Source organism: Lagopus leucura, unplaced genomic scaffold (assembly GCF_019238085.1).
Source record: "Lagopus leucura isolate 7727_CA_CO unplaced genomic scaffold, USGS_WTPT01 Super-Scaffold_73, whole genome shotgun sequence".
Classification (NCBI taxonomy): domain Eukaryota; kingdom Metazoa; phylum Chordata; class Aves; order Galliformes; family Phasianidae; genus Lagopus; species Lagopus leucura.
Genome location: NW_024962252.1, coordinates 18,773,345 through 18,788,154, shown reverse-complemented (window position 1 = coordinate 18,788,154; position 14,810 = coordinate 18,773,345).

Here is a 14,810-nt window from a genome sequence, read left to right as displayed (position 1 = left end):
GTATATTTCAGACCTATGCAGTTGAATCCAATTTGTTGTATTCAAATGGGACCTGTGATCTTTGAGCTTGTGGGAGGATTTTCTGCTTTTGCTAGCGCTAAACCCAGACTGTTCCTTCCTGAGGGACAGAAAATTAGATGAAAAAATAAAGGCTAGCTAAGAACTCCAGGAAGTGACCCAGTCCATTTTCCTGTCCCAAGGATCAGTGAATGTCATTGCTGGCAGATGCTTTTCTAATCTGTCATGAATATACTCCAATGTTTGGGGTACTACAGTTTCTCAGACATCTATATTAGCTCTTTATTAGACTCACTGGGAAAGCATTTAAGATGCAGAAACCATAACGTACAAAAACAATCATCATTTCATCTCTGCAACAGAAAAAGGTGCATTTGACCTAAAATTATTTGTGTACTTTTAAGAAAAGCAAAATAAATGAAGAGTTTCACATGGCTTCCAAGTACAATTATGTGGTGATGTAGATTTTCCACTCTAGGGTCAAGCCAATTCTTAAGAAATAAAGACTTTAAATTTAATCCTCTGTTCCTTTTCCTGAGATTTGTATCTGAATCTCTCCGAAGACTGGTTTAATCCTCAAAATGAACTGTTTCTCTAGTACATAGTGACTGACTAGAGTTACTTCCACTCTAGCAATTTGTAAAAATGTTTGCTGGAATGTGTGTTGTACCTATTAGCTAAGTGTCTGCCTTCTTATGCTTTTGGTCTCTAACTTCCTTAATGTTTATCCATTTTATCCATAGTGGAACAATATTATTGGTTCAGGATGGTCCAGAATTGACTAGTGATTAGAGAAACAGGAAACTCATATTGATTTGGGATAATGATTTAAACAGAAGTCTCAAACATTTCAGGATAATATATGAACTACTAGTAATTTATTTCTTATTGCTACATTTAAAAGAATAAAGAGTTAATGTATATTTCAAACATAACATATTTTAAATGTCAGCATAATGTAAGACCAAACACTAAAAGGCTGGAAATTAGATGAATGTCAATTTAGAAAGGACAAATCCTAGACTGCAGGGTTGATGAAGCTCTGTGTTATACTTTGAATATACTTCACCTGAGATATGGATATAAATTTAGTGCGACACAAAAACAGGAATTTGGATTCTAATTACTTCTGTGGCAGCCAAGTTGAATCCTTGTCTTCTGCTGTTTATTTAAAAGGTGCATATCTTGATCTTCAAACATTTATTCATATATAAAAAAAAAAAGTGGCTTTGACAATACACAATGTTGAAGTAGAAGATTTCAGTTATGATTTTGGACAAAGGGCTAATGCCTTCTAACATGAAAAAAGAGACCTTTATTGCTATTTTGCAATTGCTATTTTCTGGATTTATTAACGTTTATATGGATAAACAACACCTGATACCTCCCTCCAATTTGGATTACTTAAAATAGTTTTTCTGCTCGTGGCAGCATACATAATGTCTTCTAATTTTTCTGAAATTAGAAATATAATTATGAGAAACAAGTTTAAATTAAGCGCTATTAGTTAAATTAATATTTTTTCATGGCTCTTTGTCAAATTCATTCTGCTGCACTTAACAGCATAAGATTTTATCGTCCTTCTTCCTATTGCTAGCACTTAGTCATCTGGTTAAAGAGAGAAGTGCTGCATAGGGTAGGAGCCTTGGTCCTTTGTCTGGTAAGTGGTCCTCTAACTTACAAGGTCTAAAGCTGTTTGTTTCAGCCTTGTGTCCTTTTGTACATTTTCTGCTGACTTTACATTGCTAATGAAGAGGTTATTAATGGAACTAAGCCAGACACTGTAAATAGGAAACTAAAGAGGAAATATAATATCAGTAATTTCATTACAATTGTAGATATGGATGTCCTGCCCCCCATAAAAGCAAATCTTTTTGAGTTTTCTCATTTGAAAGGATGGCAATGAAAGGAACCTCATACTTCCCAGAACTTCAGATGTGGCTTTGGTCATTTTCTAAAGCAGCTAACGTCTTGTCTGCTTAAATCACTTCTGGAATTCTTCAGGTTTAGATATCTTCCTGTCATGGTTTTGTGATTTTTGGCTTTCGGTATTCCACATCATAACATCATGTGGGGCACTGGGACTTTAACTGTCAATGCTCAAGTCCTGGGTACCTGCCCTGAAGAGAAGAAGAACTACATTCCCCAGGGGACCTTGTGGTCAGGGAGAGGAGGTTTAACTCCTGGCAAGGTCGCCTGATTGCTCTTTCTCGCCTGCCCTGCGTCGTGGGGTGGGCGCTGCTCCCATCTCCCTACTGCTCAACTGCACTGCGCATCTCACCTCAGCGTTGTGGTGAGGCCTATCCACCTTTCGGACATTCTCTCTCTCATTATATTTGATTTATTAGCTTCAATTCTGATTATATTGTATTATAGTGTGTTGTCTTGCATTCCGATAATATACTTAGTAAATTAGTTTGTTTCTCCTCAGATTGGTGCTGCTGTTTTTAATTATTTTGGGGTCCCCTGTTTCATTTTTTTCCAGAGGCGCGGATCTGCGGATCCCTCCGCCCCGCTCGTCACGGAACCGGGCCAAACCAGCCTGTAAACCGTTGACACTTCCAAAATTAAGCCAGCTTGAATCCTTCAGTCTTTTGCTCCAGTGCATATATTTTGTCTCTTATCATTCTCTAACTACTTTCTTACTACTTTCTTAGATTTAGCTGCCCCAAACAGGAAGCAGACAAGGATGTGTCCATGTTTGTTTGAGTACAAAAGCTATTTCATGTTGTGTTATTTGCAAGACTTCTGTGTATGAACTGTATGAATCCCAGGAAAACAGGAAAACATATTCCTTTTTTTTTTTTTTTTTTTTTTTTCAACAATATGGTAGTGTTCATTCACCTTAACTTGAAAAACAGAGTGAGAAATTTTGTCTAGCCATTCTTCTGTTGTACTGTTAGTAAACCTTAATATATACCTTAAACCATAAATAAATTTATGCTGTAAATGTTTTCTTCTTTCTTTTTTTTAAATTTCTTTTAATTTGCAGTTATCTTTTCTCCAGTTATCTTTTCTCCAATTTGTTTAAGCTCTTAAATTGTGACTTAATTTACTTACAGTCTCTAAAAAGTTGTGCAGCATGCAACTGTTGTAATTTACTCTTTTATTTGATAATCTAAGTTATTGATAACATTTTAGAATGTGCAATTAAAATTTCTGCAGTTTTACACTCAGTCATCCCTCTCACTGAACAATAAACAATTAATTTATTTTCTCTTTACATATTCCTTTAAATAGTTTTCCAAGATTTTTCATTGATTCTACTTTAATTTAATCAAGATATTTTTCTTTGATTTCTTGAAGTAAGAAGGAAAGTATCAAAAAGTTTTGCATGTAAATGTATGCAATCTTTTCTTCTTATCTTCTATCCAGAATGAGAATTAAATTCGTCAGAATGAGATTAAATTGGTATAATATGGTAGGGAATCCCTTACATACCTTTTTGATTGACTTGAGATCTCAGTATTCCTTGGTTGTTTACTGTGGTATTCTCCTGAGAACTGCAGTTGGCTAACTAGTTTATATGTTCTTATTTTCCTCTCTGCTTCCATTTGGAAAGGGTTATTTTCATTTCTACAATACTATCTACCTCCTATTGATAATGTGTCAATTAGAAAATATGAAACACGAGTATGAAGTTGAAAATAAATTTTAATCTAAAGACAATCTTTCTGTCCCCAGTATATTAACCTCGAGACAGTTATGCAGAAACCATTCCATCAGTGTATATGAGGAAAAGACTATATTCAAATCCAGACTATTCTAAAATAAGAATTTATGACCATGGGGTCATGAGTGGAAAGGAATGCTTTTTTGCAATCTGGCATTGCATGGAACATTTCTGGAGAGGTTGGATTTCAGACGTATCACTATCCTCAAGATTTTTTATTGTCTGAAAAGCAGGGTTTTAACTTTTCCTGTTGTCATTCCAAGTCACTTGCATATTTATCTGTGCTTTATATTTCACATGGATACCAAATCCTCAGTTTTGAAATTTACTCCTGGGGCCAAGTGCTTAAGCACTTTATTGTGTCTCTTTTCAGATCTTCTTTGAACAGAACATGCAATGTGCTTTTAGACTTAAAGGTTTCCAGTTGAAAATACCTGGGGCAAGAAGGTCACAAGAGCAAACTGCCTTGGAGAGACAGATGCTCTTCGGTCTCAGGGGCAGACCTGGTAGACACAATGGTGAGTTTTCTGCGAGATGAACATTCTGACTACAGACTTACTGGATATTACTGTCTTTTTGGATGTTTATTAGCATCACTAAAGAAACAGTGCAGGAAGAGAAAGAATAAATGTGTAAGGTAATTCCCTTGCAACAGGAAACTGATCTCTTGAAATGCTCCCAAAGCTACTCAATCTGCTGCAATTTTTTTTTTTTTTTATTGAGACTTTTAAGATCGAAGGAATGATCTTATGCAATTTTTTCTTTGTCTCGGAGATCTTTGCCAGACAAAGTCTAATTTTGATAGTTCCTTTCCTCAGGCAGACCAGATCACATGGTCTATGGGCCAGCTGCTGTAGCTGGTAGGCCTCCAGCATGCCATTGCTGCCATTCATGTTTGATACCTCCTAATTGCTGTGCAGAACATTATGTACTCTGAGGAGATCTGAGATAAAGCAGCCCCTATGCCTTTTCCTCTGAACTACAGAGGCTACAGTGCTGCCTGGCTCTTCCTTTGACCTCTCCTTTGCCATCATCCCACCAAGCATTTGTGACCATCCCAATGCTAGGCAGAATGAGTGGTAGTGTAGAATGTTATAAGGAACACTATTTCTAAACTCAACTATTATGACAACATACATACCACCGCAGGACTCCTCTTTAGCTTTGTTTTATGAATAATTCTCACAAGATCCCCCAAAAAAGGACAAATTTTATTTCCAAAGCACACAGGGCACTCTAGTACTTTGACTGTGGTCATTGCAGCAGTACAAACAATAATTAAACTCTAGCAAAAAGATAGGTTTGTTCTCACTACAGGTTTCTTCCATCTTGTTTGCAACCTGTTTTTGTACAGATCACCACAGCTATTTATGAACTGCGAGTGGGAGCTGAGAATAGAAGGAGCTTTGTGTTCATATAATGATAGTGTCAGGAGAGCAATGCTCTAACTAAACTAGGATGGCCTCTATAAAGTCCTATTTTTATTATTGTAATACTAATGGTATTTTGGAGACTGAAGTCTCTAAGACATAGGCTCAGCTTTATGTGATTTATTTCTTCCTACATGTAAAAATTAATCAATTTATGTTAAAAACACATATTTTCAGTAAAGCAAAGCTCAGTGCTGTTTTTAATTTTAGCTGTATGAAATTAGTCAGAATGACATGCTGTTTGCCAGAAAATACAAACAATTTACCAGAGAAGGTCAAATGTTACAATACTGAGTTATCCTGAGGAGCAAATAGAGATATAGGTGAGACGGATAGATTAATTAAGGACAAAATTTCTTCCAAAGACCTTGCAATAGCAGAAAATGCATTACAATTATAGTTAGTCTGCATAAGTCTGCAAATGAACATCTCAGATATAATTTTTTCTTTTTAATTTTGCCTTTATTTTATTCTAGGAAAAAAAGAAGACACTGCACCAGGGAGTGAAGAACCTGAAATTTCCATTCTTTTTCAGTCTTTTCAAGGAAGATATTCTAACATTTTCTAGGAGAAAAATGTTCTCTAGCTCATTTGCCTCAAAGTACTAGACCTGGGATAATTACCTGACACACTGGCTCATAAGATAGAAATCAAAGTAAGATAGAAGATTTTTCCACTTGCTTTCTATAAACTGGGGAAAAAATGCTGTAGAAACACTAGCTAGAAGCAAACTGTCTCAGTGTCAATTTCAGATCATGCAGAACTGTTAGAATCTATCCTTGGAACTCAAGCCTGTGTACCACCTGTTTTTGCCAAACAGATGTTATCAAACATTAAAAGCTGCAGTCTTAGTTTTTCTAAGGATTTTTTTTTTTTTTTTTTTTTTTTTAAATCAGTCGAAGCAACCCTTCATATTTGGAAGACTCTTGACTTTCAACATTGCAATTAAGTAACATCAAGATACGTTCAGTTTCTTTCTGAAAAATAAGTAGAAGGACTTTGCAGTTTTGATTTACAGTCTTTTGGAACTGGAATTAAAAGTAATGCATTGCCACTCCGTTCATGGGTAAAACACCTTTGAATCCTGCTATTCATAGTCACTTAACACAAATGTCATAGGACGCAATGGGAAATGAGTCAGCATCAGAGCTACTGTTTTTAGCAGTTCTATGGATATGACTAGGCAAATGCAATTAAGGAAATCACAGCTTTTCAATTCCTGCAGAAGGACATTTAGGAATGGTGAAAGTACCTTTAAAATTTAAAACAAATACAGACAACTCTGAGTTAACAATTGCCCATAGCCTTTTGTTACCGTGTGATGATTTGGAGGTCCATGGCAAGAAAGGCAAAGAAAGATACTAAATTCAGCTGTCAGGCTAGTTCAAAAAAATAATGGAACATAAAACAAGATTAATGATAAGAAGTTAAATATTCCTTTTTTATGTACAGGAGAGTTAGGTATACTCTATTGCCCAGATTGGAAACAAGTGCACTATACCAGTGTCAAAATCTATTACATTTATCCAGTGTTTTCAGTCTGTCAGTAGTGTATGTTGACCATAACCTTATGCCAGTGACACAAATTACTGCTACTATTCAGCTCCTCTAATTCATGCCAAGGTACATGCTTGTAGAAAGCTAATGGGCTCCTACCAATTTTAACCTTTGTTAGCAATTGGAAAATCCTAGAATCCATTACCAAATTTTGGACTCGTAATCAAATGGAAGTCTGTCTACCGGTCTCTGGGGACCCTGAAGTGACATACTGAGAGCTTATGAGTCTGTTGCTGAAGTTAACTTAAAGTTAGTTTTCACATATCATTGCTTGTACACGTGTAATATTCTTCCCCCTTTTTACATACTATATAAGGTCTTCATATATTCTGATAAGGCTAAAGAAGAACAACTTGTATGCTGAAGGGAAAGGAAATACATATTCAAGACCTATAGAATCTTAACATATTTTTAGTAATGAAAGAGTAGGCTATGTATGCTGGATCCCTGAATTCATTTTGAAGAATCAAAGGACACTTTGTGCAGAAATTCCATTGAAGATTCTCTCTTGAGGTTAGAAACTACTGAGACAGGACTTAAAATTTCAGTCAGATATATATGGATGATGTTTATAAAAAAGGAGAAGAATCAGGCTGCAGTCTCTTAAGGAATATATTTCTGAAAAATGTGGTTTAGAAATAAGTCTTACAAGTATGCATTATCCCACAAAGTGAGTGGGTGCTGTACTCTTCCTTGCTTATGTGCCTTATTATTGGCTCTATACTGTTTAAGTACTTCCATGTTGATCTAAGACAAAAGACACAGGCATTGCTAAAATTCTTTCTTCTATTTTTGCTGTCTTCTAATCTGACTGGCTAAATCAGTAATGTATGTTTGAAAAGCAAGTGCTTCTCTGCTCAGTAGCTGTACGATAGATTTTCAAGGAGCTCAAAAGGAGTCTGTTTTTCAAAGTTTTCAGAAGTCTGAATATTCTTGCTTTATGACTGAATCACTGACTTTGAAAAATCAAGTACTGAAGAGGTCTAAACCTAGTAGTTTTTACTTCTTATGGACTTGTTCTGCATCTCTTAATAATTTCTTTTTTTTTTCATGTGATTGGAAAGTGGCAGGATCTGAAGACATTTTATAGGAAACAGTGCATGTAAATAAGTATGTATGTGTACAAACTCAATTTATTTTCTACATAAAAAAAAGCTGAAGTATACAGTACAGTAAAGGCTTAGTGAAGACAAGAGAGCTTTTTCTTTACCATCTTGGAAGTTCAAATTGCTACTCAGAAATGATGTCACTGCTTCAAAAGGCTAAATCTGAACAAGCTGCTTTCATATATGCAGGAAGAATAATGAAATACTAACACATATACACATTTGTGACTTATTCTTTCAGTGTCAAATTCAAATAATCTCAGTGAGACTTGTCTCTGGTTTACAATAATTTTATGTCTCCACCGTGTAAATGAGAGATTAAGAAAGCATGTTGCAAATTGACTTGGATCTGATTCTCAAGATGACCTGAAAGTTCTCTAACTTGGGTTAAGTACTGGACTTTCAGAATGATTTTTTCTCTCCTACCTACCTAACATTTATTTCAGTGGCTTATGGCTTATGGCATCTGTTTGGAGATACAGTTACTTGAAAGAACCATAATCCTTACCATTCAGATACTGAATAGAAAAATTTATAGAAGAAACAGATTTTGGAGAAAATTGTGACAAAGTGGAACAGTTGAGATCTCTGGAGAAAGGTTTGGAAAGGTATAGTCTGATGATAGAAATGGGAAGTCAGACCTTTAAGAGAGAGATTCAAGTGCTGATGGTGAATATATAGACTACAATGAATGGTCCTGATTTGTAAGCACCACTATCCTTCACTGTGCTAAAAACAAACAAACAACAACAAAAAAAAACACTGTAATTTTTGTCTTTTGGGAATTCTGATGAAACAGTTTGAAGGACACAATAGAACATGCTTGTTATGTTTCTCAAATTGCTGAACATTGACTCGCTACTAACTGCAATGTAAACTGTCTCTATGTATTTCATTAGAAAGCTGATAAATGGGAACCACAGTGCAGTGCACAGATAATTCAATTTTAACGTTTGTCAGTTTTAGGCTGTAGTATTCCAAATCTGTTCTTTTACGTGAACTATATGGAAGAGTGACATGGTCTGTAGTGCCTTCTACAATTAATTAGCACCTACATGTGTATTTGAATGCCTTCTTAACATCCATAATTTGTGAAACATCCATTATGTTTAAATTTGCAGCAGCACAACAAATGAAATGAAAACAAACCCATGATTTTTATCTCATAGGAACTACAGTGAACAAAGCACGTTAAGTCTGTATCTCACTTATACTGCATTGTTTAAAAGAGTGACTGTAATTTCATATGCTTTTTGTACATGAGATTCTGTTTCTGATTGGGTTTGGGGGTTTCTCTAACATACGTGTTATATTTGGAGTATCCAATCATCCTGGCCTCAGGATTCTTCTAAACTTTTATGCTGGGATCTTAAAACTTATCAAAATATGGAAAGTATTCCTGGTTTAACTGTGATTTATTATACCAGATATTGAAGATATTCTTTTGCATAACCTTTTTGTGCCAATGTTTAGTTTGTTCCTGGTTTATAAGTGAGATAAAGGACTTTTATTTTGTAAAATTGATTTGTTATGAATTTCCCCTGCTGTTATTTTAATCTTTGTTGATCTGGATTCACAGTGACCTCTCAGAGAAATTGTTTTATATAACCTTTTTTTTTTCCTTAGGATATAAATGATTGCATCAGCAGGATCTCTGAGGTTTTGTTTTTGTTTTTGTTTTCAAACTAGTTTTCATCTTTGGGTTTATTTTTGTTTTACAATCATTGAGATGCTGTTTTCTTGGTGACCTACTTGGCCGTCATAACGTCCAGACATTCTTTTTTGGCTATGCTCTTTTTTTAAAAAGTAGTTTCTAGAAATCTGTCTGCTTGCACAGTCTGCAGAGAAAAGATCAGCTCAAGATTTCTTTCTGACAGTGTGCAAAATTTACCACAGTATCTGTTACTCTGTGTGGTTTTTCGTATTGGCTTTTACCACAGTATGGATGGGAACATATAGTTATGTTGCCTTATCAACTCAAGGTTACTTGATATTGCAAATTCCACTTCATTCAAATTCTAATTACAATGTCAGGCTGTAGCTTTCCTTGGACAATATTTATGTAAATATAACACCTTATTATCAAATAAATGTATTTCTTCATTAAATGAGAGCCACACCTGCAAATGGCAACCCAGTGGCAAAACAAAATAAAAAATATCTTCACACTGAGCCCTTTCACATCTCCAGATGTAACACAAAGGACTTATTTATGTGCCTGATTTTAGCTGGCAATGGTTAAAAATGTAATTAAGTGTACTGACGTGAAGCACAGGCTGAAATGTCCTACCTTCCTCAAGGCTGAGTGATGCTAAATAAGTGGTCCATGGAAATGTCTCTTTACAGCTGAAATGGGACAAAAAATGGCAAACAGTTATCTATTCTATTGCTCATTTATCCGATTTTATAGCCCCTAGGCAAAACTCAATAAGTGAATGCTTTCTCCAGTGGTATATCTGTAGTTCATTTTTCATTCTGGTCATCAGCTGAAATACTGAACTGTTTATAAACAGATCTCTTTGCTCACCTGGCACAACTACACACACAAAGGGAGGGGGCGGCAGAGCAAGCAGTGGGAGTGATAAATCTGCAAGGCAAGGCCTACGGTGAGAAAACAGGCTGTGTCAAAATACAGTCAACAGTCACTAACAACAATTATAGAGAGAAACAATCGTGGTGTCATAACTAAGCTCATTTCTATTCAGGAGCTGTAGAATTTGCCATTAACTACAGACTGAAAGCACTGCTGTAGCAAAATTCGCTGTTTTAAAGACTGTAGACATAGACACAAATGTTAAAACGTAAGTAACGTTGAGAAACCAAACATCATAAAGTTTGTAAATACCAGAATGAAAGTACTTTTGTAATCTTGGATTGGCATCCAAATCCCCATGTATAATGATACAGAAACACATATTTACAACGTTGCCTAATTCATTACAAATGACTGAACACATTATTAACATTCTTTTCTGAATAGCGGATCATTACCTTTCTCACAGATTTTACTGTGAAATCTATTGCTCATATCTGAAATCATGAAAAGTCATTGATCTATTTTCCCAACTCCCATGTGAAATAATGGATAATTTTATCTTTATTTCCTTGTAGGAAGCAAAATTATAGTGAGGTTAAGGTCAAAAGGATACGTTAATATCATATGTCCAAGAAGGCTGAGGCCACATTTTTCAAGTAGAGCAGTATTTTTAGCAAAACATATGTCTAGAGCAGAGGTCCCACTGACAACTGTTACAATCTGTGTGCTTAGTGTTGTGTGGTTGCAGTTTTACTTCTTGTACCAGAACTTCTCCAAGGCAAAGCAGCTGTGAACAGCCATAAAAAAATTAAACTGCCTGTGTATCAGCTTAGTCATTCACTTTATGAGATCCTGCAGGAACAGCCTACTCATCACTACATGCCTTGTAAAACTTTGTGTTCAATGGGTGTGTAATTTTAAGGATTTTTTTACTGTTCTCACACAGGTCGCAAGAGGCACATATGAGTTTTTAAAGCTTTATCATGTAAATATTTGAGATGGAATTTCAGAGTGAAAGGTCCATCCTTGACATGTCCACATCTTGCTCAAGTTTAAGGCCATCGTACAAACCTTGAAGAGGAAGACCATGGGAGAGTGAAATGGGACTAAAATATTGTAAATAAAAGATATCTTCCTCTCTATTTTTTTTAATATGTAGAAAACAATCTGTTTTTCCTTATTTTCTCCAACAAACAACTAAATTGTTATGGCTAGCGTTTCCTGAAAGTTTCCAGGCTCAGACAGGTTTCCAGTATGGAAAACGTCAGTTTCAACAACAATTATTGCTGGGTGAGTTCCAGATCCAGATCCAACTTCTTCTATGGGAAAAACACTGTCTATGATTCTATCATCCATCTGCTCTTAAAGTAATTATAAGGTCTAATTCTGCTCTATATTACACCAATATAACTCCAAAATAACTTCAATTTTGTCAAACAAATACCAGTGCAAATGAGCTATCAAGTAATTAAAACAATTTCAAATAAGAAATGATTTGAAACAATTTATTTGGTAAGCACACTTTTAGGTGAAATGTATAATGAGGATTGTAGTCAGGTCTGACTTTTGCCTTGCTAATGCTGTAGCAAGAACAACAGTATCTTAGCAAGACCATGATGAATCTTGAATCTTATCCTGTTTATGTTGCCTTTATTTTTTCCTGACTGGAAATTAAAAGTATCAGATGGTGTCTTGGACTTTGTACATATCTGGAGCTAAGCCAAACCCTATGTGCATCATACATTGCAGTGGCTTTTCATTGCAGCAGCAGCTGACATGATTTCTGTGTATCCTGTTTTTGGAATGTGACTTGTGTACTAGTTCCTCAAAGAAACATCCAGTCTGTTTCACTGCTAATAACCTTATTAGTCCACTTCAAGTTTCATGCAAACATTAATTTGGTTTAAAATCATATTACTTTAGCAATAGGAAAAATATGCAAAAAATATGTTACATTTTTGTGAATTTATTTTAGGAATTTATTAAAAATATTAGGCTTCTTATGAAATGCTTGACATTATAGGTTTTACTGGCATTATATTAATTACTGGTTTCTGTCGAGATTTCTTTGAACTTTAAGGAGAGTTATGTGGAGCTAACTTCTTTTTCTTAAGGAACGAGAAGCCCCAGTTCCCCTTTTAACTCACACATATTTATCTCCAAACAGGTCTTTTGTTGTTGCTGTTTTTTAACAAAGGACAGTCACTCCAGGAAATAATATTGGTTGATATGTCAAATCTCTAAATTTTGTGAAATAATATATGTTACTGGACATAAAACGTGTACTGTGTGTAAAAAAAAAAATTGTAAAAGTGCATGTTTTTAAATTTGAGTCATTTCACCAAATGTAGCTTTCACAGGATGACCGTAGAATGTGTTTCCTCATACTTACGTTACGCATATGTGAATTACTAACATATATTTTCAAGAAAATAATCCCTTCCTTTCAAGGAAGGGCTATCTGAATTGAAATCTAGAAATACTTAAAGAGAAAAAAATGTCTACTTTGTCACTGATTTCAAGTGGATCTTAACAGATGCCAGTAATTTCAATTACTTTACTTTTTAAATCAATGCCAACCTTAAGTAGAGAATCCTAAAATAAAAATAAAATTATTTTTAATAATCATTTTAATCACACATCTAAATGTGTATCTTTCCTCTCATCAGGAAAGATACATGAATATTTAAGTGACATTTATAACACACTTCAAATAGGCTATTTTTATATCTACTGTAGGAAAATAATATTAAATATTATAATGATTTTGTGATGTACTCTGTGTATAGTGTAAGTACTGTATATTTTCACTGCTTGCCATGAATTCCACCACTGTGAATGGTCCAACCCCACTGACTACTAGTAAAATCTCAAATGTTGGACCTTGTATCCTTTAATGTTTAATTTTGCAATGCCTTAATATGAAGCGGCCACGTATCCTTAGTTGCTCTCAATGTGTCTCATGTCTCATGATGCAAGAATATCCCGACGAATATAAAAAAAAATGACAAAATTGCTAGATTTCCTTACTGAAGCTGGTGATATGAGTTAAAATAATTATCTTCTTTTCTCCCTGGATCATTTGTTCTGAATCATCTTCACGGTCTTGGCCACACAAATGAATAAACCAGCAAAACAAGACGGGTAGCACACAAACAGAAATGAGTAGTTGGACTAGGGAGAAATGGGTTGTTTTAAATCCAAACTCTCTTTAGAACAAATGGTTGTGATATCAACTTTAAAAGCATGATGTCGTCCAGGAGGTTCTAATCTTTTCCTATCGAATATGGAGTAAAATCTTGACTTTGGGTGGTCAGTCTGATTAGGCTGAGTCCCTTTATGTAAAATATTCTATCGTCTTTAACAGTATAACCAATGCGACAGTGTCAAGTCAAGATTATGTAGAAGCAGAAAACCTAGGCAGTGTGATTAATTGTGTTCCTCCAGATGTAGAAGAGTGACCTCTCCGATGGTTTGAAACTTTAATTTCATGATTTTTTCCTTATTATGTTTAATAAAATTGTTCTTTTTAAGAAAGAAGAAGATAACAGTGGTAAGAGTAAGACATAACTGCTTCCCACCAGATGCTCCAGAAGTATTAGATTTGTGTACTTCTCAATGAGAAGTACATGCTTAGCCATATTGGTCAAGTTCTTCTCTCTTAAAGCTGATTTATTCCAACAACATAAGTCATAAAGAACATACATTCTACCTGAATGATATATAAAATATTAATCTGAATAGTATATAAAATATTAATTTATTCACTCCATTGGCAGGCTTAAATATCAAGGTTTCTGTTTCAATGCAGTTTTAAGGGCACAGAAGCAGAAACTGCGTTTTCATTGAAGTAGATATACATTTTGGATAGAAGAGATCTAAATCCAGCTGAGAAAAACAGTTAGTATTAAAAAAACCTCTATTTTCTATTGCTTTTATTTCCTGTTATTTTAGAAGTGGAAAAATGGAACATATATTGCCAATAATATGGTTGCACAGCTGTAAGAGAAGAATTCATGTTATTTTTCTTCATAATTGCAAGAACTACTTTTGTAGTAACTTCTAACTTTCTGGCATGAACTTATTCCAAACACGATGACAAGGGTTTTTAATAAAAAATGAAAAAAACATTCGGAACATATAACTATTTCCATATGTCCACATAATCATCTGTCCTCAAATACACTTTGGAAATTCATTTTAAGGCCTGATTCATAATAGATGCTTTAGCATAATAAAATAAGTGCCCTTCAAATCTGCTGTTGTTTAAGAAATGCCGTAGACTTAATTACATAACTTTTATTTATGAATGAAATATATTTCTTCTATCATGTTGAGAAACCACTATCCACAACTCTCTGGGAAAAATCCTGTTGAAAATACAGGGATTTTACTTTCAGCAAATGTCCCAAGTTTGGTAAAATGTTGATATCTTTTTGATATCCACATTTTTCTTTTTTTTTTTTCTAGAAGAAAAGATGTGCTGACAT